At 36.5% G+C, this 23,860-nt stretch overlaps 1 protein-coding gene across 7 annotated transcripts in view; it reads left to right on the forward strand.

Moving 5' to 3' along the window:
• The window catches only part of Tenm3 (teneurin transmembrane protein 3), a 1,762,555-nt gene that overhangs the window by 769,239 nt on the left and 969,456 nt on the right, over window positions 1-23,860 (forward strand). For all 7 annotated transcript variants that reach the window (XM_040731875.1, XM_040731879.1, XM_040731877.1 and 4 more), the window contains exon 3: window positions 14,811-14,973. The gene's annotated coding sequence lies outside the window, so the exon portion shown is untranslated. The remainder of the gene's footprint in view (window positions 1-14,810; window positions 14,974-23,860) is intronic.

Consider the following 23,860-nt stretch of genomic DNA (forward strand, 5'->3'; position numbering starts at 1 on the left):
CTATGTTTTAACTTTTGTGAACTTTGTTGCTGTAATTTTATCCCGTTTTCCTTCATTCACTCATAAAAATAATTTGTTTATGGCATCAGCATTAAGAAATTTTGTTTTGTTTTGCTTTTCGAGACAGTGTTTCTCCATATTGTTTTGGAGGCTGTCCTGGAACTTGCTCTGTAGACCAGGCTGGCCTCAAACTCATAGAGAACCGCCTGCCTTTGCCTCCCAAGTATGGGGAATAAAGGTATGTTCCACCAAGCCTGGCATCAGCATTAAGAAACTTAATCATCCTTGATTACTTGATAGATTAAAATGTGTGAATCTAACTAATCAACTAGCTAAAACAAAGCACAGAGAGCAGATAAAAAACATCATCAGAAAATCATCAAGACACACAAAGTAATGATCAGGTCAGACTGTACTGGGAAACTACTTCACACTAAAAGATCATACAACAATATTGAATATGATAGTGAAATTGCCCATGTATTACTTACTTTCCTTCTTATTGTAAACAAACGCCTGCTAAGAGGCAACTTGAGGATATTGGCTTGCAGTTTAAGGGAATATATAACATTATGGAGGGACGGCATGACTGCAGGAATGGAAAGTAGTAAGACATTGCACCTACAGTCAGGAAGCAGAAAGAGATGAATGCTACTGCTCAACTTGCTTTCCCTCATTATTCAGCTTAGAATCCCAGGCCATGCCATGGTGCCATTAATATTTAGAGTAGGTCTTCCAACCTCAACCTAATCTACAGACACTTTATAAATATGCCTAGAATTGTGTTTCCCTGGTGATTTTTCCAAGTTGATAACACAAAAAATCAGTTATCGCAGATCTCAAAATGTCTCTTAAGTCCCCTGGCTGGAAAGATGGTTCAGTAAAGTAATTATGAAGGCAACAAGATCTGAGTTTGCTCCTAAGAACCCATGTACAAAGGCTAGATGTGATGGTGTGTACTTGTAGTTCTAGAACTTTGGGATCAGAGGGAGGCAGATCTATGGAGGTATGAGAGCTAGATAATCAAAACTCACTGGAAAGGTTCAAGGCTGATGAGATGCCCTGTCTCTAACCAAAGATATCAAACCCACTGTTGACCTCAGGTCATCATAAAGGCACATACATGGACACAGGCATACACACACAAAATAAATATATTAAATGATAAAGTTTAATCTTTGTATTCTGGGTTAGTTGTCTCCTGAACATAGCATGAAGTTATCTTCCCAGATTCCCCCTTATCAGCTTTGATTGAACCACCGACTCCTGTTCTGCTGTGTTAGCTTTTCTGCTTCACACATTTTCCACTTTTTGAATTACATTCTCCAATGTTGAAGTTTTAGTGTGTCAACAACTCTGAAACGCCAGTGTGATAAGAACTACTGAGGGTTTTTGTTCATCTAGAAGGTTAAGAACTAAACGTCATTGGGAAAATTGCCGAATTATTTTCTTTATGGGTATTTGGGGTCTTTTCTCCTTGGGCTTCTCATAGTCTGACTGTTACTATCTGGGCATTCTGAAAGAAAAGCACTGTTCATGACAGACCTTGGAAAGTAGAGAAAATGTTACCTCTCCAAAGAAATGTTAAGACACATTTCCCCAGAGTCATCCCAAGGAGGTAATTATGAAGGCTTCTCCTTATCTCCAGAAATATTGGCTTACATTCAAGCATGACTCGCAAACTCAATAAAATCAACGACTGAACAAATATGCTTGTATAGGAAACCAGAGGGAGAAACTGGGAATACCTCTCTAGCGAGGCACAGAAAAAGAGCAGATAGCCTTTATCGTGGTGACTTCTAGGGTTCAGAGCAGAGCAAACCCACATCAGATGCTCTTCCTACTCCTGATTTTTTCAAAGACTAATAAATTATTTGCTTCTGTGAAGCCCCCTGGCAGTGTGCATGTATGGATCTATAGTAGGCTAACCTGTCAGCTTTCTAGTCGGAGAGCAAGGCTTTCACCATTCCTTCTGTTCATTTTATCTGTTTCCTATTCCTAAGCATCCTACCTTCTGTAAGAGTTCACTACCTGTGGATTTCTGTTTTCCTTTTTGCTTCAGAGTACACTTTTAGTTTGTAACCTTCTATTGAGTTTCTCATTTCTGTATGTTTTTATGTCCCTGAAGCTCCTTTGTTTTCAAAAATATATTTTATGGTTAATAACATACTGCTTTTGTTCAATGGATGAAATACTTTATTTTAATCTCTTGGGGGAAATTAATGTACTTTAAAGCTTTGTTTTCTCTTGTATGGTGTCTTTTTAATTGGAACTTTTGTTTACTTGTTTGTTTCAATCTCTTTCTTCATTCTAAAAGCGTCTTTGGATGTCTAACCTTCATTGGTTAGTTGGTCATACTTAAAAGTACTTGTGAAGCAACCTTGTTTCTTATCTAAATTTAAACTGGAAAATAAAATAAAATTTTAAAAAGTTGGAAACAAAAATGCAAGAGGAAGTGCTTCTCATTAGCTATAGTACATGTTGACTTTAAATGTGACCCTAGGGAGATCTAGCGCCTCGGCTAACCTTTAGTATTAAGCACTTTGGATGTTTCAGCTTCTTTAATCTTATTTATTTGCTTACTAAGTGTTTGCATTATTTTTTGAGGTGTGTGTGTGTGTGTGTGTGTGTGTGTGTGTGTGTGTATAAGAGAAAGGGAAAGAGAGGTTGGTTAGTCTGTCTTTTTAGCATTAGTTTCTTTAGCCTCAATGGAGGCCAGATTTGCCAATGATTGAAACAACACTATTTCCTAAATATTTGTCCTTTGAGAAATTCATATATATAAACAACAAAATACAATCACACTACCCCTCACCTCCTCACTCCTTTATGTGCCTGAGTATGGGGCTATCCCTGAGGAATAGGCAACCTAGCAGTGGCTACACTACCAGAGAATGATCCCCCAACCCCAGTATCGATGAGTTGTCAATAGCTCCTGAGTTAGGGAAAGGGCCTTGTGAACTCCTCCCTGACCCTTGCTAGAATCGTGACTGGCTGTTTATTGCTCAGGTTGTTGTGCAGGTAACCACAGATGATGTGAGTTCATGAGTGCAGTAGCTATGTAGTGCCCAGAAAATATCATTTCACAGCAGTCCTCTCCATCTTCTGTCTAGGACATTCTTTCTGCACTCTTTTCTATGATCTCTTGGAACAGGTTTGAGGGACATGGGGGAGTGATAAAGATGTCCTATTTGGGGTTTAGCCACAATAGTCACTTATTCTCAGCACTTTGGTCAGTTAGAAGTCTCTGAATTGACTGCTGCCCATTGCAAAAAGCAGCTTTTGTGAATAATCAGAGTTGAGAGCAGTCAAAGTCTGTGGTGCCATTGTCAGTATTTACAAGACAATTTGACAGCAAGTCAATTTAGCAAATAACAACAGAAGGTTCCATAAGATGGCCTACGAGCTCTCTAGCCATGAGCATTTGACCAGGCTTACAGTTCCAGGCATGAATTCTCTCCAGTGATGCAAGCCTCAAATCCATTTAGGAAGCCATAACAGCCATGCCGTATCATACCGGCAGTTTTATCTTGCCATGCTGATATTGTAGCATGAAGATCTAGTCCTGGGTAAGATTACTAATGTCTTTTCTCACTGAGCAGCTTACATAGCGCATTCTGGAAGTAAGAAAGTTATTCATCTACAAATTTGACAATTTTAAGTTTAGGCATTTGAGAAATGAGAATATGAAATTTACAATTTCACATTATGTCTTCTCTGTATAAATCTCAAATTTGTAAGCATTAGGATATGCACACTTACCACATACACATATAAAAAGAACCCTGCAATCTGTCAATGAACAGCATCCCTATGGTCAGAGAACTTGTCCACCAGGAGACAAAACTCAGAAGAATGGATTGTATCTAAAGCTTGAGTCACTTCCCTGACCCATTTGGGACCTTCTTATGGTTGCTTCTGTTCTCTGGGGGAAAAAATAACCTGAGTAAAATATATTCCAAGGGAAAAAAATCCAAAGTTTGAGACACAGTGATTATTAACATTTCATCAGGCTGGCTAAACCGAATACTTGGCTACACTACATAAACATATGTATGGCATGCATGTTTGTATCTATCTTCACATTCTGATGTGATTCCAGGTCAGTTAACAAAGATGAGCTAATGTACATGTTTGATAGATATCCCTCATGTTAATTAAGGAACAATGGACAACTATGACTTAATTTGATAGGAGATACTTGATTTGATGTTAAAATCTAGTAAACAAGAGACACTGAGTAAAAATAACAAGTAATTTTAATTGCTTATAGGTTTCCCTCCCAAATTAGATCAGTCTGATGATCTTCATATTATTAGCGATATTATAGTAGTTAAAGTCTGCATATTCTTCTGTTTTAAATATGTACCTAGATATAAAAGGATATTATACTGTTAAGTTGAAAACTAATTATTTTCAATGTCTAGACTGAATTTTAAAAAATGCTATTTGCTTATATAGCTTCTAAATGACTATAAACATTCCATACACAAGACACATTAAGTTGATGTTTTTAAATATAGTATTTTAATTATTTAATAAATGCAAACCTATTCACTATCACAATCGACATGTGCTTATGACATCTTAAGTTACTGTAAAACACCAATAATTTGACAAAATGAACTCTATATAAATTCTGCATTAGGGCCATTATATTTTAATAGAGGCTAACAAAGGTTCATATGGAGTTTTAAGAAATTCAAGGGAGCTCTACATATAGTTATAATTCTGATAACAACCTAAAACAATCATGTCAACCTCAAAAAGTGCTAATATAATTTCTAGAGGAGACAATATTTGGCCTGGACCTCAATAGAGCATATGAGACCCGAGAAGCTATGTAAATACGGAAGAGGAGTGAAGTAACATCATCTTCTACGCTTCTCATAGTATCCCTGCAAGGAAATGTTACAATGTTTGCTCTATTCCCTTCTGAACCTCCCTCTGAAGAACAAGTGGAAGTGAGAGCAGAAGCCGAGCTAACATGAAGGGACCCCAGAACATGAAAGCCCCCGACAGATTCTTCAGAGTGATCTGAAAATGCTACCAGGTTGTTTTGTTTGTTTCGTGGCTTTTGTAGCCACACCATGAACAGATGTATTAGAGAAAATGTTAAGTTACATTACAAAGGAAACCCTTGAACAAGCTGTTAAATAATACAGAATGCATGCCTCTTTGATATGACAGTGTAACCAGTCTGGGCTAGCAGGGTGCATCATCTCCACTGGGTCATTCAGGGAAGCAATGTCCGTCGCTACCTGGCTCTGCCACTCCATGATGTTTTTAACACCCCATGAGCAGAAAAATGCCACTGCTGTATCTGACTTCCACGCAATGGAAATAACTGGAAATCCAAAGCCCAGTGATGGCAAAGTGCTCTAATTCTTTCCTATCCAATCAAATGCATGGCCACCCAACCTCGGGGAAAGCACAGAAAATTCTTCCCTAGATAGACACATACCTAGGAAGAAATTAAAGGACATGGAAGGAAACTCTCACCCTGACGCAACAGACTTGCATTGTTTAATATATATTGTTTCTCTAGAACTCCAGGAAATTTGTTTTCATACCCTTATTACTGAATAGATTCTATTACAATCAATATAGAGACTCCCATGCTGTGGTTCCATGATAAAATTCAAAAAAGTTTCTAGAATGGCTTGTTCATGGAACTGATGGAGCTCTCAGAATTAAGCTGTGTGATTTGAAGCTCTGCAGGTCACCAAAGAGAAAATATGACTCACACTGTTTATGTGTTTAAGATGATAAGATCTGTGGTCCTCCCATGTATTTGACAGTCCTCCAACAGCAGCTTGTAGTATGCAAAGATGGGAATTTTGAAAGATAACATAAATATTATAAGAATTCTATGTGACATTATGTGTTGTAGACCACCCAGATAAAACCATGTATTTGATGTACATTATGATTATGAAATCACTTTTGAAGAAATGATTTATGTCATATCTATAACTTTGTCTGTTTATCCTTTCTAAGATTAAGTCTATTTTGTAAAGGAGCCAAAAATGAATATTGTAAAAGGTAAACTTATAAAAGTAATATAAATAAATACTTTTGAAGCACTATTGATTAAATAAATAGGCAAAAGGTTTTCTAGTTTTAGGAACTCTTGCTGAATTTCAATATTAATAAAGGTTCCTGGTAAGGTATGAGTAAATACTTTTTAAAAAGCAAGTGTTTTTAATAAAGTTCCATTCATATCAACAAGTATTTATTCAGTGGAATAGAAGGAAATGTTCTTAATCTAATGTGTTACATTAATATTACTTTTGTGACAGGAACTTTTTATGATGACTAAAACAACCAACCAATTCCTCTGCTGAGTATTCAATTATTAAATGAAATGAAGTTGTAGTAGTTTAGTCTTTCATGCTATATGTCGAGAAAGTAGCAAGGAGACAAATGTGCATTTTTGTGAATGAGTTTTACTCTGCAAATGGTTGTTCCAGTAGTTCTACCACCTTGGGCACCAGAGTGAGCGCTGCAACTCAGAGTATAGAAGATTAATGAGATATGGTCAGGCTGTATTTTATTTATATATCAATCTCAAACTTACATAAAAACCTCAAAGGCAGAAGGAATCTAAATGGAAAAGGAAAAAAAGAATATGAATCCAAGAAAAATCTGCATATATTTTACTTATTGGACACAAAATTAGTTGTCAAATCTTTCCTTAGTCTTCCAATTTGTTTTAATTACAATCTAAAGCAGGAAATCCAACAGCAGTGACAGAGCTGTCTGGATGGGTGCTGGGAGATGGTAGGGCTAGTAGAAGAACAGTGAAGATGTATATGAGGTAGAGAGTATGCCAACAGACCACGACAAAGAAAATAAAAAGTGATCCCAGGAGGAAAATTGTTAAAAACATATTTTTATTGATTCTTTGGGAATTTTACATCATGTACCCTAGTCCTGTTCATTTCTCAGTCCCTCTATATCTGCCCCCACCCCCATACTGTCTCTTCTCAAAATTATTGAAAATATAATAATTCAAAACAAAGTGAACACACAGCAACAACAAAAATCCCACATTGTTCCTCCATCTTTCCCGCCTCTCCAACATCTCTTCATTCCTCTTAGTGGCACTGGGAGCAGTAGTGTATCACGCATTCCCTTTTCATCCACTCAACTTTTGGGTTGGTCTGTTTCAAGGCCTCTGGTTTCTGGTATAACATCAATGCTGGACCATCACTGAAAGTTCCCTCAGATATCCCGCATCCAGGGCTTTGAGTTGGCACACTCCAACATCTACCCCATCTATAACCTGCCAGGGTACATTGAAGGACTAATCCTGTTGGAACCACGGCAGTAAGATCTCCATGACCTGGGTAAAATAGTGATCTGAAGTCATGCAGTGAAAGGAGAGAGTCTCTCTCCCACTCCACTGAATGTTTGGAGATGTCTTAATAACTTGTAATTCGGATTATCTTCTTTATTTTCCATGTCTGTTACTTAATGCACAGAAGTGTGTAACCTTGTGTTTTTAAGATTGCAAACACAATTGAAAAAGCTCTAACAGTTCTTAAATAGCTAAGCAGCAGTGAGTCTGAATTTCTGCTTACCCAAAATATCCTTTTCATAAATCAGATAATGTTATAATCAGCAGAGATACCAACTTTACATAATCATCAATTGTGTTTGTTTTTAGAAGAGCTCTCCATTAGAGATTTGCATGATATTTGCATTTCTGCCATTTCTGTGTCACTGTGTTCTAATTAATGTGAAATTGGATAGCAAATCAAGATAAGAGAGTCAAAAAGAATGGAAGGGCTCTCCAGCTACTTTGGTGTGGAAAGGATTATTTAGAGGTGGGGAGAGGGTAGGCATAGAAGAAGGAGATGAATGGAGTGATTAATTGGCTCAAAAATAAAAGAGAACACTTGCAGCATCTTAAGAACCACCAAATTACTTTCAAACCATTTGCAGACTATTGTATAGACATTAATTTATTTCCAGCAGATAATTTTTGTATATAAGAAGAATTAGAAAGTCAGCCAGCCCCATTGTTGGTTTATCCATTATTTATTGAGAAGGAAATGAGGAAGGAGAATGGACACAAATTAGAATTGCCTAACGGTCCTGAGAGTACTCTAAAGTGTTGTGATTTTATATGGCCTGAGATGCCCATGAAGACTGGGGGTTGCTTTTCTATCCTTATACTTCTGGAATCAAAACAATCACATAAGAATTTCTTTACATTAGAGCTGTTTCCTTGGAATGAATTGAACTTTTATTTTTCCTTGGCTTGTAAAGTTAGAAACATAGATAAATAGAAGCAAATGTAAACATATATAAATGTGATTATATCTGAAGGCATTTATGGTGAAATGTGACCTTAAAGTGGAGTTACTTTTTAAAATCTATTGATAGCCCATATGGGGAGTATCTTTGCAATTTCTGGTCATTGTATGCAATTTTACAATCCCAGTTGCCCCTTAGATTCTAGATTGTGTAATTTTTCTATGATCATTTTATTAAAGAAGGATAATTAATTTTACAAGAGAGTCAATATAAGTTCGTAGTTCAAGCAGGCTCTTAGCCTCTCATATGATTTTTTCTTAAGTAAAACTTGACTCTAAGATTCATTGGCCAACTTCAGTACCCTCCCCAGATAGCCCTTTACGCATGTCCACTTATTCTCAGGTTTCCAGTTTCAGGATAGTCTGTGGAAGGAGTGAAATCTTATGGATCCTAGTGTCGGAGAGAGAGGAAGCTCCATGTTTGGGATCAAGGAAATTAGAGTTTTTAGACACTTAGAGTCCTACTAAAGAATAAGGTTGACATTTTGATTCTTATTCACTGCTTCTCAGATTGTACTTGAATAATATTCAAAACTTCTTACCAAGAAATTCTGTCATTATGCATTTAAAATGTAAAACCAAATAAATACTAATATGCTGTGACTAAAAATCTTTGAAAGAAAATGTCCTTTGTTTGTGGTTTGAAACCTGCCATTCTGTTTCATTATTGTAGAAGTTCCCAGCAGGCATGTTCACCAAGATTTAATTATTAAGTCATAAACATATCTTTGAAATTTTCTCTTTAAACTGAATGCCTAGGAGTAATTTAGAATTGCTTTTTCACCCATCTTGGATGTCAAATCAGACTTCAATAAAAATATGTATAGTCTAACACTTTAAAAATTGAACACCCCTGAACAATAATAGTATCAGGGTGCCATTAAAATGGGTAACTATGGAAACAGACTAGGTAGAAATGTATTGAGATCTTCCATAAGAACTCTCTATATCTATCTAGTAAAATAAAAGCTTAATGAGGACAGGTTCCTCATGTAGTTTGCTTATTTTCTCTTATTCTCTGAATGCAACATAGTTTGTGTCACTTATGAAGGTAGCCAATAAAAGAAACAGAGGTATCAATCCATCAGGTCCTGCTCCTGCCACCTACTCCCCACCATCTGAAGTTAATGTCTCCTAACACTGGATAACTTTCAAGATTTTCTCATTTAGCATGGCATTTGTTGTTTTGTTTTGTTTTGTTTTATTTTTGTTTTTGATTTTTTTCTGTTGCTATGATAAAAAACCCTGACCAAAATTTAACTTAAAGGACTAAGGGCTGATTTTGGTTGACAGGTCCAGTATATGATATATGTATATGGTCAGCAGGGACTTGAGGGAAGTAGTTATGTCATGCTCATATTCAGATATTAGAGAGAAAACAGCTTGTTCTTTTTCTAGACATTAAAGTGTACCAATCCAAGGAATGGTCCCACCCACATACCTAGGTCATTCTACCTCAAAAAAACTAATCAAAATAATCCACCACAAACTTACTCACTGGTGATTCATCAAGTTTACATTTGAGAGTTACCATCATAGGGATTAAAAAATATATATGAATATATTCATACCTGTGTATACATATGTCCAGATATTTATTATGCAACTGATACAGATTTCAAAATACCCTGGCAAAGAGATTCATATTTTGTATCAACAAAGAACTAGTCAAACAAGGTTGTAAGCATTAAGAATTTTCAGAGTAACGAAAAATATTTCTTTACTTTTTTCCTTTTCTTTGGTATTACGGAAAATAAAAAAGTAGATATACTTTCAGTATTGAGAGAGTGTGAGGATACATCAGAGAATAACTAAAAGATATCTGTTAAAATCTCCTGTGAATACTTTCTACAAGAACTTCAAAGAAATAGCCCTATAAAAGCAAATCTTTTCAAATGTCATGACATTTACAAGATTATTTGGAAATATTGAATATTTGTTGAATATTAAAAAGTTCCCACTTTCTGTCCTTTAAAGAAAGTCATTTAAATTAATGAAGATGCAACCAGCGTGCATTAGAGAACATATGCTAACATGCACATATAGAATTACAGGGAAATACAAAATGTTCATTACATGAAACAATCATATTTTGTCAAATATGAATTTTTCCTGCTATTCTTTCACTAATGTTTCTTCATTGTCCAAGTGTATGAATAGGTTGGTAGTTGTATTCCTTGACAACTAAAAATGTAAAGAGTTTCCATTTTTCTATTGAAATTTACGTTAGAACATGTCCTAAAGAGAACTCATGATTCATGCTCTCTTCTCATTATTATTAAGTGATAAGGTAATCACAGAAAAACAATGTGGCACTTGTACCACAATACAAGTAAGTATTTTTTGACAACACTTATACAACACAAAGTCTATAAAACTTAAGGATTGTTCTTCCCCTAGTAATTTAAATGTCATAAAAGTCACTGGAAGCTGATCGCTTTTCCCCTGTCAGAATTGGGAAAAGGTTTAAAAAATATGAAACTCACTACAATCCTGATATTAACATTGTACTAAATCATCATTTATTTATTATTCTGTCTTATAAACACATGAAAGCAGAAAACCTCCAGGCTCATGTACAATAAAATATCCCAGCATTAAAACTAAATAATAAAATGTCAAAGATAAAAGACTGATAACCCACCCAGACATCTTGCCTATATGGCTTAGGAAAAAAAGAAATCTATCTAAACAAGTAGACTGCAAAGCATTATAACATCATCGTTCTCCAACCATAAACATCCTAAGACAGTGGTTCTCAACCTATGGGTCACAACCCCTTGGGGTAGAGGGTAGATCAAGCCTTTCACAAGGATTGCATATCAGATTTATACATTACAATTTAGAACAGTAGCAAAGTTAGAGCTATGAAATAGCAATAAAATATTTTTTGTTGGGGTAACCACACGTGGGGAACTGTATTAAAGGGTGCCAGCATTAGGAAGGTTGAAAACCACTGTCTTAAAAGGTGGTCAGGTAAGGTTTGCTTTGTTTTTACAGGATTGAAATAGTGCTTCTTAGTCTGTTGTATAGGATCATCAATAGATATAGAGTCTCCAGTAATACATTTCACTATTAACAATCTGACACAAAATAAATCCAAGTTTTGTGACACAAAATAAATAAATAAACTATTGTAACTCCCAAATTGTGGTACTTTTTAAGTCTTTCTTTAATTTAAATTAGAAACAAGATTGTTTTGCATGTCAGTCCCAGCTCCCTCTAAATCCCCTCCTTCCCCAGGGCCCCAACACCTCCCAGGCCCCCTACCCAACTCCACTCCTATCCCCAGGGAGGGTAATGCCCTCCATTGTGGATCTCCAGAGTCTGTCATGTCACTCAGGGCAGGCTCTAGGCCCTCCTTCAAGAATCCAGCCTGAGAGAGCATCCTTCATTGTTGGATGGGCACCCAAAGTTCATTTGTATGCCAGGGATCATTAACTGATCTACTACCCGAGGCCCCATAGATTTCCCAGGCCTCCTCACTGGTACTCAGATTTAGGGAGTCTCTCTGCATGAGTTTTTGAGCTCAAAGTTCTAACCTAGTATCTGTATGGTTTTATTTTTCCCTCACATATATTCTAATGAGGAATTTCTCTTCCTTTCAATGTAATTTTTCAGGAAAAGTAAGGAGGTCAGACCATGAACCTGGTTTCCTCACTTAATCACCGCTGCTGAACAGCAGATGCCTGGGCCACTTTACCTGTATCTTCATTATAGATTGCCTTGCATATGGGTCCCATGAGCATAAGATATGTGGTAAATTAATAAATACTAGCCTGGCTAATTTCAGTGAATGAAATACCTATGTTTTCCAAACATGCCCTTGTCTAACTGATGAAAACTATTAATTTTCATTTTCCAGAGTCACACAACTATATATATATATATATATATATATATATATGCCCAAATACCATTTAAAAATGTAAGGTGTCCTGTGTGCTATTGAAAACCATGTGCAGAACCTAACAGACAAGGGAAATTACGTAAATACCCTATAATATATATTGAGTTCTGGTTTTCCATTAGTCACCCATCTCCAAACAGACCAATGTGTCTTTCTTATAATGCCATGTTACTATGGTGAATAATTGCAGAACCATTCACAAACTTTCCTATGGTCACATTGTACCACTTACAATTCAACCTGGATCTCTGTTCTGATAGAACTTTGCAATGGTTCAGATAAGACCATTTTCAAGGCAGGCATGGTGACTCATGCCTGTGGTTTCAGTGTTCAGGGGGCTGGAGCTAAATAATTGGCACATTGGAGACTAGCCTAGATTACAGGACAACTTATCTCAAAACCCAAAGAAAACTAAGAAAAGTCAGATTTTTTAAAAGTACACAGGAAATTTTCCTTTAAAAAAATGCTTTCTTTTAACCCTAAACACTGAAGTTTATTTCTTAATAAGGACTAAGAAAATTCCTGTATTTGGTTAAAGTCATTTTTAATGTACTGCCCAATGTGACACATACTCTTTTGCTGAGTATCTGCTCCATAAATGTGCCACATGTGAATTGATGGGTAGCTACAGCTCGTGTCACTGGAAAGAGCCTTCTGGACATAAGGCTAATTTAAGTATTTTAGGGCAAGAGAAGAGTTGGCATCATATTTCTTTTAAAATATTCAAAGCAAATATTTGTTTATTTGAAGTGTTCTTTGTTCAGACAGTCATAAATACGATTTAATTATTGCTTGAGAAAAAATTCTGAGGTCAACAAATCGAACATAATATTCAGGTACACAACCATATATATTGACATTTAGACATCCTTAAACACAATATATCTAAGAGATTGTTTGACTTTGTAATATTCTCTGGCTTATGTGAAAATAAATCTATGTGTCAGAGGATATAATCATGGTCTTCCAATGCAGGATGGCATATTATGTAAATTAATCATGCACACAAGATTTGGTATAACCTACGCAATTGCCAACTTGTATCTGGGGAGTGCTACTATACGGATTGTGTAATAAACATTATATGCACAACAAATGAGGCAAAATAGCTTGGAAAATGTGTGAGGAGGAAACTGCCGAGAAAGGATTGTAAAATACCTTTATGAACATTAACTTAAATGAGGAGATACAGTTTTCTAGCTTCATTCTTTTGACAAACGGTCTTTATAGTACGGCTTTCATTGTAGCCTATCATTTAGACACACGCTGCACAAGCCATATACCTGTAAAATCTATAGTTCCTTTTGTCAGGTTTGTTGCTGTTATTCAGTACATGTCAGGTATGCTAGTTGGTTGGTAAATTTATAGTGTATACAGTAACGGGCTCTCCTAAACACCTTCCCTTAAAAAATAAAATGAAATACGCAGGCAATGATAGGCAGCAGAAACCCTCATTCCGGACTTCTGCACCAGAGAGCAGAGCATCTTTGACTTTGGAACATCCCTCCATTGTACCAGTAGTGCATATTAGAAAACCTTTGCCTTATCGAATTGCTTATTTTGAGCTCAGTGTGATCAGGTTACTATTTCCCTATTGTCCATAAACATTCCAATAAGCAGATTTCTTACATGTCTGATTTTTCCGTTATTATTTGAAAGGTTTAAATTTCAGGACTTATACATTATTTCTTAGGACATATTGTCATGTTTCTGAGTTTTTTTTATTTGGTTTCAACAACTTGGTTTTTCTCTTTTTTCTTGGAAATCAGCAAACACCTTTTGTTTTTGTTTCTCAGAGCATGTCGTTTGATCCCCCCTCTAATTATGGAGGGGAGAGGGTTAATAGCTATTAGTAGGTAGCTTTCCCTTCAAAATCTGCACCAGCTTTTAAAAAGTGTTTTCCCTCCTTGAATTTATAAATATTTTAATCAATAATGTATCTATTATTTCCCAAGTGAGCCCTAAGGAGTGTGTTTGATGGCCTCACGCAAGCCATTCCAGAAGAATAGACTCTCTCAAGCAGCTGACAACAGTGAGCCTCACTAGGTTTTCCCTCTCCAGAGTCCCTGTATTTTTAGGTTAGCAAGCAAAGGCACACACTGTCTCCATCACTGGACCAATGAAATTGATGCGTTGTGCAAGTTCCTTAACTCCCGTCTGCTGAACTTGCATTGTATTGTCCATTGCATATTCCATGCAAAGCTAGCCTGGAACAAAAGGCAGTCATCAGAGGAAAACACAGTCTGCCCTCTACATCATAATTGCACTTGATCAGCATCAACTCTGCATCAATAATTAGACGGGGGTCCAATAATTATGTTGGCAATGAGACAACACAGTCGAAACTTCAGTGATTTCCATGAAGTGACTGTCCAAGGTAGAAACCAATGCTTCTGACGGATTCTCCCCTTCTTTCTCATAATGCCACAGATGATTGAGAGTCGGTGCCCTTTGCGTTGTTTGGCATATTGCCTTCCAGTTGTTGCCTCTCGTTCCAACTCAAGAACTACACTTGCTTTCATATATGACATACTTGCTTTTAAAAATCTAATTAAAACTTTCCTTTTGGTCCTTAGGTAGAAAGATGGCTCTGCTGAGATGGGTTCTTAATTAATGCACTGAGAGCCTGTGAGTCCCACCTCTCAACAGGAATGATTGACGTCCAAGGATACATAAATTACACTAATTGAGCTCTGCCTCTATGTAGGCTTCGCACAGCCAACTCATCAGAGAAGCTAGGTGAGTAGACCAGCATAAAAACTTACTCAATATGTTCTATGCCTTCCCAAAGGGTGGAGAAGGAACTTCCCAGGACATTGCGTGTTTATTAACATAGAAGGTGTGACTTTTCTTCTGCTTTAAGATGTAGGTTTTGTGTTGTGGGTTTTTTTTATTACAAAAAATTAACATTTTAACCATAACCATTTAAATTTGAATAATGACATTCTCCTTACACGTTTCATGCAGCAAGACTTGCAAGCCAATTACAGTATGTAAAAAAAAATCACTTGGCATCATTTGTTGATATTAAGTTGTGTTGCATAGCAACCAGTACATATGCTATGCAGAGATTGTTTGAAATCAAATCCAATCTTGGTCCTAGAATTTAGGTTTCAGAAGTTTACTTAGTTGTAAATAAGCCTAATCCCCAGTTTTAGACACTGATGTTTTTATTTCATCCTGAAAGAAATGGACAGATACACTAAGGCTCCAACTAACCTGAAATATAATTAAACTATTTTGCATAATCTAGGATCTTAATAATCTGAAGTAAAATTCATAGATTATGACTATTTGCTTTAGATGAGGGTATTAAGCTATTTCAGAGTGTAAGACATTAAATTATTTCTTTATTTCAAATTACTACAATATATGTACTACTCAAAAATATAAATAGGGCCGGGCAGTGGTGGCGCACGCCTTTAATCCCAGCACTCGGGAGGCAGAGGCAGGCGGATCTCTGTGAGTTCGAGGCTGGGCTGGACCGATAGCCTCCAAAACAATACAGAGAAACCCTGTCTCGAAAAACCAAAAAAATATATAAATAGGACTTTACTATATAAATATGTTAAAGGAAAAAAAGGGAAAAGCTATATTAAGGAATTAATAAGCACAAAATTGTGTATTTAAATGAATTAATATTCATTTTATACTAATGTATAAAAACTAGCCAAAAAAAGAAATGGATCAGAAATTAGAGACTAAATCCAGGAAGTAACACTAGACAAAAATTATAAAAAAGCATAGAAGGAAATAGAAGTATTTAATATTTTCATTAAATATTTAGGGAACTGCTTAGAGCTAGGAACAAGAAAGCAAAGGCTCATCCTATAATCCAGGGTTCCACAAACATTAGAATTTGTACTTCCACTGTATCTCTCTCTCTCTCTGCCCCACAGGACATGGAGCCCTACTTCAAATAACACCATAAAATGACCAATTTTCTATTAAAAAATCATCATTACTGTAAGAAAAATCAGAAGTGAAATTGAGAAATAGCAACACAATCTTAATTTGATAACATTTTACTCCCAGACAACCAAACAGAAACATAAACCACCTTTACCATCAGGAAAATATCATAGTGGCTAAAACAAGAGGGGCATGGAGAGTCAGAAGGCTGCTTTCCTGAAAGACCTTGTAATATAGTGGCTGGCAGAATCTAGATATAATGTATCAAAGCAAGTGAGACTTACATAGTGTAACAGTGCTATTTGAATACTGTTTCCATCTAATTGAGCAGGATGTTTCTGCCTCCAAAGGCTAGTTTTTACTTTCCTGTACTGTAACTGTGTGTTCATAACATCCCACCATCCAAGAGTATACTCCAAGCAACGTGATGCCTGAAGTGGTTCTATATGAAATTATACTTGAAATGACTCAAATCCCTGAATAACTTGTGTATTCAATAATTATGAAACGCTGCAACCACAGTGTGTGCCATTAGTCTCATATCCGTGGAAATATTTATTAGTAAAAAAAAATAGCCATATGCTCCTATCATTGGCACATACTTCTATTTGAATCCAATAACTTTTGATTTAGCTAACAGAAAATGCAAGGTACTTTCACAATACTATGTCGGGGATACCCTTGGATAAAAGTATATAAAATGCACTCCAAGGGTATTAACTTTTTCTTCCTATATGCTGGGTAATTACAGTGCTGATGTCTGACAGAAAGCTATAAGTCATTACCAAATGAAGCCCAGTCAGCACTATGATGAGCAGGGGCCACCTTGCCTCAAATGAAACCATTAACGTAATAGCCTATCACTCAAGCTAATAAAATCAGCTCTTGCTCGCCTCTGTTTTAGAATGTGGTCCACCACATCTAAGCTCCCCATTACTGCATTATGCCACAGTCACACAGTGGACAAAGGGAGAGACACATTGATCTGTCCCAGACACAAACAATATAGTGAAACCTCAGTAGATTTTTCTATGAGCTTCCAAAAAGAACACATATCTCGTGCTTGGTCCTTTGGTGTTTTCTAGTTTTCTAAGACATCTTGCTTTCTCATTAAGAGTTCATATGATCCTTCAGGTGTGGGTCTGCTCTTTTGAGTAATTTATTAATGTCTAATATTACCATTTCATCTTTGGGGTCATTACTTGATTGTAATTTTTTAAATTGTGTGAATTTATTTTTAAATAGTTGTTTAAAATTTTAAGAAAACCTATACAGGGAAAAAAAAGCAACAAATACCCTATAATACCCCGTTTGTATTACTGCCTGCTTTTATTATTTTAACTTGTGAAATGAAATTATGTTCATGGTTAGAAAAACAACACAGATACAATCTTTTCTTTTCTCCAGTAGAGATACCAGTTATAATTTCTTAATGTGTCCATAGAAATCTGTATTCCCTTAAATGTCTGTTAGCAAACAAATATTAGTTACGATTTCAATATTAATTGAACTAGATCATAAAATAAAGTGACTGTCTAGTCCTTGTAGGGTTGACTTTCTTGTGAGGAGGAGCAAGCCAAAACACAATAAATAAATGTGTGGGGGGTGTGCATGTGTACAGATGGAATGTACTGATAAGTGCAATTGAAAAACTTAAACAGTAACACTGACTACAGGTATTTTGTCAATAAGAAAGGGATGTTGCATGCAAGACTGAGGTGGAGGGAGGAACCCTGTAGTGGAAGATTTCTGTTCCTAGCAGAAAGGACAGCACATGCAATTCTCTTTGGCATGAGCAGGAAAGTAAGAGAAAGTCAGTTAGATTACTACAAACCACTGACTGTTACTTTTCTATAGAGAACAGATGTTTATAAATGATGTTTTGGGATATGAATAATCAAGGATTTGAGGACAAATACTATCTGATGTATATTTTAAATTAACTTTATTGACATAAACAGACATGTGTTTTTTTTAAGAATTATTTGCTTATTATGAATACAACATCCTGCCTCCATGTATGTCTGCACACCAGAAGAGGGCACCAGATCTCATTGTGAGATGGTTGTGAGCCACCATGTGGTTGCTGGGAATTGAACTCAGGACCTCTGGAAGAGAAGTCAGTGCTTTTAACCTCTGAGCCATCTCTCCAACCTTACATACATGTATTTTAATGTGACTTTTGCCTGCATATGTGCCATCATATTTGTTCTTATTCTCCTGCAACACTCTCCTCTATTCTTCCTTCTCCTCTCTTGCTGGTCCTTCCTTCTCTCAAAGGTCATTCCTGGCTGTAATGGTGAGGTGGTAAAAAATAGGAGGGAAGGCCGAAAAGAATGTTTGTCAGGAGGTTATTTTAATAATCCTGGTAAGAGTTGATAGCACCTTGGTATAGAGTAGTTGAAAAGAAATGATAATATATTTTACATAAAAATATATTAGAGAAGACAATTAGGAACATGGTAACATTAAGTTCATTTTGGTCTACTAGGTGTCCAATTAGAAACTTAAAGCAAATAACACAATGTGCATGTCCATGCCCCATTTCAGACTCACACTGAACTTTGACCTTCCCCCAAGTCTCCTGTAGAATCAAATTATTTTGATTCCTATAACACAGTGATCTGTTTTGTTGTATAATGAATTTAGGAATTCCTTGTTGATTTCTTCCCCCCCCCTTCCTCAGGAATTATTTTAGACTTATTTTGAAAATGTGTTAACTTAAAAAGTATAGTTTCACATTAAACTTCAATTCAATTATTATTAAATTCAATATATTTGAATGGTATAGTATACTTATACAAATACAGGGAGAATGTTGAGGTCATATTTCAGAGGTTAAATTGCCTTCCACCACTGGAGAAAACAAAGAAAGAAAGAAAAACAACAACAACAAAATTTTGAAAGCCAAAATGTGGGGTAGATTTCATCGTCCACTTCTTTTTTTAATTATTTACTTGCATTTATACATATGTACATGTGTTCCATATATGGAGGGGGGTTCCTAGGGAGGCCAGAAGAGGACATCAGATCCAATGCAGCTAAAGTATAGGTAGTTGTTTGTTAACCACCTGATGTGGGTGCTATAGGAGCCTAAATCTGGTTCTGTATAAATGCTGCAAGTGCTCATAAGCCATGGGACATCTCTCCAGCCCCTCATTTACCATGATGAAAATATCAGTAGACTTTTCAGGTTTTCATATGTATAACATATGGATTTATTCCCATTTATTTTACAAACACACCAGTATGTATTTTTCTTATTATTCATCTGGTTGATAGTAAAAATATATTAAGCTCTCAATTGCCAAGATACACTATTTGCTTTGAGATCTTGGGCTACTATTTTTGTCTCTGAATTAGAAATGCCTCACACGTATTTTCTTCACAGTTTTGCTAGTGGCAGTTTGTACAGTAGCCAGAAGGTAACTAAGGAAACAGATTTTTCATGTTTTCAGAGGTAGGTGTACCTGAGATGGGGCATCCTGTGTACATGAAAAGAGGAGGCTGTAAAAATAAAATATGTTAGGTTGGATAATCATCTATAATGTTAACAGTCCAATTGCTTGTCATGAAAGGGAAGGTTGTGCTTTAATTAAGCAATAAGACATGACAGGGTGTAAATTATGGAATAATAATTCTTGTCTAGTATATTGTTAGGCAAGAGGCTGAGAACCAGATGCCATTGCCTATATTGTGATAGAATTATTGCACCACAATTTAAATCTGGAACACTGCAAGATAATTCTAGAATATTTTTCAGATTATTTGTCTAAATTTAAAGTATCAGTTAAGCATTTTTCTTAAATTCTAAATTAGATAGGGCCTAGTTTAATAATACAAGATCCTGGACATTAGCACTTACCAGCATAAGAAAACAGAACCAGACTGTACACTCAAGTTAACCTAGTATCGGTTATTACATTCCAGAAAAGATGATGGATACTAACTTTGAAGAAAATGAGCAGGAGTCCCTTTGGGTTGTTTTGCTTCAAAAAGCAGGACAAACTGACAAATAAATCTAATGTAAATCTTGAGGAAAAAATATGCATCCCTGAGAAAATGTGGCAAGGGGTGGAGTAGTTTTTTGGAGTTTGGGGTCCTTTTGGAATCAGCGTGATTTGCTAAGTCTCATGCTTTCCCTGCTACATGCCATTTTGAAGGCCTCTTTCTGCAAAGACATTAAAACAGATCTCTTCTCACAGGAAAACACATTGTCTGAAATAGCTCCTTTTTAAAAGAGGAAACTCATTTCTGCCCACTCGAAAGGAAGCGTTCGAGGGTGAATCTGTGACTATAATAATATGGCCTCCATTGATTTTCATCTGCAGAACATTGTGGCAAGCAGTGGTTCAAAGGAGGATTTCTTTTTAAGTGATTATATTTTGTGCTTTTATTACCAATATTGTATACATTTAGGATGGTGGATGTATTGACAGGTTCAGTGCCTTTTGTGACTATTGCGAGATGAGCGTCATGCTACCACTTCAAATTTTAAGGCCGTCTCTTGGTTAATGCACTTTATCATCAAATTTGATCCGTCTTTGCAAGTGCGACAAATAGAGGTTGCTGAACATACAGATCAAATAATCAGAGACAAGGTAATTTTTGAAAGGCTATAGAAATATCCCATTCCATGCAATATGCCTTTTAATCTATCCCAGGACCATTATTTTATTCATCTGGATTAAATATTTGTGTCTTCGGTTATTGCTTACATAAATAGAATCCCTCCCAAGTCCAAAGACAGAGAACTCAATTAGCAGTTCTTAATCCCTTAGCAGAGATAGTCAGCCCATTTAGTCTAGACTGTCAATAGTCTACCATTGCCCGTCCATGGGCCTTTCACTCCATTGCTGTGGCTGTGCACCTCCTTTCAGCTCCACTACCAGCTATATGTCTTCACTGTAACTGCAAGGAAAAGGTGGTCCTGCAGTTCTGGGCAGAGGCAATGGCTTCTTCGTACCCTGGACCAACTGGCATCTCTGCAGAAAAGACCCCATGATCACAGACATAGCTGGAGCAGGCTCTCCCTTCACCAGGGATTAATTCTAATCCAGGCATATTGCCTCTGTGTGTTGGGGGTATTAATGGAGTACCTCCACCATGCCATGACCTCTGGATGCCAAGGGAGAAAAAGACTGACCTGTAAGTTAAGTACACAGAAAAGAAGGCAGACAGACAGTGTCCAAATTCCACTGCATATTCCTGAACCTGCCACTTTCCAGTAGGTGTCTTTGTCATCTATCATCTTGACTCCTTAGTATTCTTTCCTAATATCATTTTGTTGCTTATGACCTCAGGTTTTGTCACATTTGCTATTTTGAGAATCCTCAGCTGAACATCAACCTTGACTCCCACTCCTTATTTCTTTCCTATATGCCCAGTTGTTTTGATACTCTCTCAGGCTGACCCCCAAATAGGATTCACTACACCAAAGCAGTGTATCGGAAAGGACACCAGCTGTAATTTCTCCCAAGGACACTCATAATAGAAGTTCGTGAAAGCCCTTGTTGCTACTCAGATTTAAGGTGGAATACACTTGTCAATCAAAAAACAGACTAGAGAAGGTGATAGATATTGTCTTACATAACAGAACTGTCCTTTTATGCTTGGGGGTAACAAGGAGGCTGTCGAGATGCTCCTGCAGCTTAAGAGTGGTTAATGCTTTTCCAGAGAACCTAGGTTCAGAGACTAGTACCCAGGACAGATAGCGCATGGTCACTTGTAACTCCCATTCCAGGGGATTTGACACAATACTCTGGACATAGTGGGCACTGCCACACACACCGTAAACATATTATATATATATATATATGTATGTATATATATACAATCATATACATAAAATAAAAATAAATAGACCTTTTTATTTTTTAGAAAAAATAATCATTAATGACATAGCTCTACCTCTATTTTCTTAAGCCCCTGCTTCAGAGAGAGCATGAAAAAGAAGCAACATCATGAAAAAGTCAACTCACTGCAAATTTCTAACTTGGGTTCTGAAATATAAAAGCCAATTAGTTTTTTTCTAATATGTCATCCACTGTGACCAAGGTGGGAAGTAGAAAAAAAGAGTAATGGAAAAAAAACATAATCAACTAAAAATAGCTCAGTAGTAATGAAATAAGTGACAAGACACAGTCCATCTCCCAGGAAGAATTCAGGCTTTGCCCTCCAGCCACTCACATTACAGTACGTTGGTGTTTTCCCAACTGAAACTAACAAGAACTAAAATCCATGTGTACAAATAGCTCCGAGACACCTGAAGGTAATCAGAGCTACACCTGGTACTCAGAGAACTCTGGGTCAGGTGTTCTTCATGCAGAAACACTTTTAAAGTGAAGAGGTTGGTTGGGGTCCCATATAATCAGCTACTCTCAAAGCATAAAAGAGAAAAATGTCTCCCTCACTAGCGTGAGGCTGTGCAGCCTACACTGCTGCACCCTTATCTGTTGGATTCCCCTCTCTACTCTCCATAATTCAAAACAGGCAGGCAGCAGGCTGTGCAGATGGAGATGTACCAGCCCGAGTCCACATGGAGCATTATAGATCTGGCTAGTTGTCTAGTTAACAGTAAGCTATTTTTGGATAATACCCACAGTTGTGTTGCAAAACTAGAAAAAAAAGATGGATTTATCGTGAGTTCAGCATATAAAAACATTTGTACAGGTTGACGCAGGACTTGGGCTATTTACTCAAATGGAGACTGCTGATTACTCAAACTGACTTCCACTGCTATCGACAGCATGGAGAGGTGTACTGAAAGGATACTGAGGGTCACATCAGTAACATATCACACCATTTTAGTTCCCAAAAGAAATTCTGTAGGCACTGATTATTATTGGTGTGTATCTTGTTTGTTTTCTCACTCTGAACAAGCAGATGGCAGAGTGGCTTAGAGACTTCCCTGCTTGTCATACCAACACAGGACACTAGGTACAAAGGAGGCTCTGAGTAACTGTGTGTACATCAAAATGATGGGCTGGGATTTCTCAGTCAGCATGAAACACTGGAGATTGATCTCTAGTAAACAGAAGTTGGAAGTTCATTTATGTAGTGAAGCAAGGTGAAGGATCATCCACATACATTTAAGAAGTGTACTGCTTGAAAAACCCTATCTTTGTTGATGTGTTTATTTTGTGTTACTGGTGATTTAACCTACAGCCTCACAGGTCATAAGCAAGCAGTCCACACTGAGCTATATACATATCTGTCCATTTTTATTTTACTTTTTATTTTGACATGGAGTCTCACTAAGATGTCCAAATTGGCCTGAACTTACTTTGTAGCCCAGGCAGGACTTGAACTGGGGACATTTTTTACTGCTTTAATATCCTAAGTACTTGGGTTCACAGGATACCAAGCACAACTTAAAAATACTCTTTGTAATAAATACATATAAAAGTGTATATGTTAGTAGATATTTCAACTACCTTTTAAGGTCTGAATCATCTTACTGATCACGAAAATTCAATCAGATAAAAAGACCAACTATTATATTGGCATATGCAACCAAAAACAATGTTGAAGTTATCTGTAATGGTTTTAGCAACATAGACGAAATAAAAACAAATAAGCTTTATCACATTTACTAGGGTTTTCCACTTGCTGGATCTGTGTTCTATGTCCCAGTGACAAATAAGATAATCAAGCTATTTATATTAAATAGAGTGGGAGCAATTATAAGGTATATATATTTAAAGGAAAGTAC

Source organism: Mesocricetus auratus, unplaced genomic scaffold (genome assembly GCF_017639785.1).
Source record: "Mesocricetus auratus isolate SY011 unplaced genomic scaffold, BCM_Maur_2.0 Super-Scaffold_100026, whole genome shotgun sequence".
NCBI classification, from domain to species: domain Eukaryota; kingdom Metazoa; phylum Chordata; class Mammalia; order Rodentia; family Cricetidae; genus Mesocricetus; species Mesocricetus auratus.